General features: G+C 52.2%; 1 protein-coding gene across 5 annotated transcripts in view; it reads right to left on the bottom strand.

The window, feature by feature from the left end:
- Nucleotides 1-3,032, bottom strand: part of LOC113208511 (protein espinas-like) — a 312,486-nt gene that overhangs the window by 83,972 nt on the left and 225,482 nt on the right. The gene's annotated exons all lie outside the window — the stretch shown is intronic.

Here is a 3,032-nt window from a genome sequence, read left to right as displayed (position 1 = left end):
GGGAGAGAAAGGTTCCACGCAAAGTGGTTCCGGCCGCGCGGTGCCTCTCCTCCGTGCTGCCGCCGCGCCCTCTCAGGGGCCTCCTCGCAACAGACAGACAGACAAGAGGGGCGGCCTCCTAGAATTAGGGACGGACCACGCCGCGCGGTGTGTTTCAAGGAGTTATGACGAGCGGCCAGATCAAAACCCGCACGTCCGTCAGAAGGGAGATTCTGATGCCTGGTCCAGAGAGGGCCTCTCTCTCTTTCTCTCTCTCTCTCTCTCTCTCTCTCTCTCTCTCTCTCTCTCTCTCTCGGCGCGTGAAGGGCGTGTCCGCAGGGTATATCGTTACGACACGCATTACAACGGGGTGCCAAACAGGCAACCTAAACCTCCTGCCACACGAGCCCTGCTGGTGCCAAACACGCGCTGGGGCACCTGTGCAGCTTGTTGAAACTCCCTTGCTTTATAAAGAAAGGGAACACGGCCCACGACGCCCCGTGTGCGGCAGCCATGGCGGCGGCAGCGCGCGGTGCCTCCTTCGCAGGATCCAGTTTCGCTTCCTCTACTGACAGGTCGGGTACAAACGAGCAAGTTGTTCCGCAAGGTTATGAGAAATTCTGAACAACAAGGGCGCACGCGATCCTCTGCGACAGCTCCTACAAACTGTCATTGCAAAATGAAAAGATTGAAGCGTTTTTACTTTTGTCATTTTCGTCCTGCAAGATCTCATCATACACCTGGTCCGACGCGGATTGTTGACGGTAGTGATGAGCGGGGACTACGCTTTTTTCTCTCTTATTTAACAGCCTCTTTTTTCGCCTTTTCCAGACCACCCCGCCACGCCCCGCCACGCCCCGCCTGGCCAGCGCAGCCCACTCCGCGCTGGCTCCGGTGCCGCTGTCGCCGAGGGGCTCAAAACATTTCGCTCTTTAATTTTCCAAAGACTCGGCGGCGGCGGCATCTCCATAATAACGAAGACGACCAGGACGACACCCCGCATTCAGCAATAATCGCCACAATAATTACCATCAACATTGCTTGGCACTGTCAAGAAACACTCAAAGTCATAATTTTGTGAGACGCTTCTGATCCTATATTTCACATTTCTCCGTTTACCATAATAATACGGAAAACCGTTTGCAAACAAAAAAATAACAACATGCACGTTTTATTTTTCAGAATTGCCTTTTCTCCTGGGATGCCGCAGCGGTGCGCGGTAAAATAACACGGCCCAACGTAACACGAGGATGATAAAATTCTCGGAAATTCCTTTCGACCGCCGCTTAGCGAACTTGAAGCTCGGACAAGATTACCCGCCATGCACCGCCTCTGCAGTGTAAGGACAGAGCGCTGCAACAGCTATATACCAGCCGGGCGGGTGCGGCCGGTGCCGGGGCGCAGGCCAGCCACCTCAACACTGCATTATAATTGCATGGTATGTTTCAAGAGCCATTTTGTTCGATTGGGTAGACTGTATCCTCCCGCCGCCGCCAACGCCGTGCAGAGCGAACAACAACGGCATTCCCTTCCCGCCACCGCCCCCTCTCCTCCAGACACCGCACTGCTACCAACACACACACCAACTTGTTGAGCGCCGCAAAGATCTTTACAACCCCGGCATCGTGGCCTGTTGGCGCGAGCAGCCCCCCGCCCTCTCCTCTCCTTTGCTGCCGTGTAATTGCTTTTCCGTTGCATAATCAGCAACACCGTGTGTCATCGAGGTGTTGGTAGCACTGCTGCTGCTCGGTGTAAGTCGATATAACGTGTTGGTAGCACTGCTGCAGCGGCCGAGTGTAAGTCGATATAATGCGTTCGAGCGCCAAATTAAACTCGCGCTGCTCGTTGTACCGGCTCATTGCGAAACGCACAAACGACCCCACGTAACGTCCACTGTCATATATCGAATGGATGCGGGCGGCGGAGCTCGGTATCGTATCGACACGGGGCCTCCGCGGGGCAACTTCAGCCCATTCAGGTGGGAGTGGGACGAAGGAGGGAGAGGAGGGGGATCGAGGGGAAGGAGAGCATTTCACGAGGGAATGCTGGGGGACAGAGAAAGGAAGAAAGAGAGAGATGGTGGCGCCGACGAGGCGCGTCTGGCGCGGCGCCCTGTTACAGTTTAGTGTAACAAGGGCGTGCGTGTGGGCGTGCCGGGTGCGTGCGTTTGTGTTTGTGTTTGTGTGTGTGTGTGTGTGTGTGTGTGTGTGCGCCGGCCACAGAGATGACCCTCACCGGCCGCCCTGGGCCGCCGGTCAGGCTCCGGCCGGGATGTTCTCATAAATAATAAAAGGAGCAGAGCAGCAGAGGAGGTGAGGCCTCCCTCCTCATCCACCGCAGGACATTTAAAAGGAATTTCTGTATACCCTACAAGGAAGGCGAAGGAGAGCCTCACCGGCGAGCGCCAGGCGAGAGCCCACACACGCCATCGAAAATAATTACAATAGTTATAGGAGGCCAAACTTAACTTTTTGTAAGGGGGAGGCTACCGTAACCGCAAGTTTTAATAAAAGAGCGACAACACTGGAAAAACAAAGGTGTGATGTCCTACCTTTCCAGGGGCGTTAAACTCGTTTTAGGAGTGCTAAAGAGTATATTTTCAGTTTATTCAAAATATTTTCTATATGAGCAAACCAATCACATTTTGAGATTCATTATCGCATTCAACACAAAATTCCGCGTCAAACGAGCCTACATGTGATAGGGTTCAGATAAGCGGTCAGCAAATCAAAAGCAAGTCAAAAAGTACAAAAAATCTATGCCACTTTTGAACAGAACTCCATCATATGTAGGCTCGTTTGACGCGGAATTTTGCGTACATTACAAAAATAGGTTTTAGGATCCAATGTTGTTCAATGGGAAAGAAATATTTCGAAAAAACAGAAATTGTAATGCTTTAAGGGTACGCGGGAGACAATTTCGCCTGTACGCCGCCCTATGCTGGTAATGTTAATTTCGTTCAAATATTGCCATAAAACTATGTGTGCTACAGACTTGCGGTTTTTTGCGCCTTGTAGTACTTTTTAAGATCTACTTCCCCATTTGAAAACATC

This window comes from Frankliniella occidentalis, unplaced genomic scaffold (genome assembly GCF_000697945.3).
Source record: "Frankliniella occidentalis isolate FOCC.00 unplaced genomic scaffold, Focc_3.1 Scaffold65, whole genome shotgun sequence".
NCBI classification, from domain to species: domain Eukaryota; kingdom Metazoa; phylum Arthropoda; class Insecta; order Thysanoptera; family Thripidae; genus Frankliniella; species Frankliniella occidentalis.
This window is presented reverse-complemented; position numbering and strand designations above follow the sequence as displayed.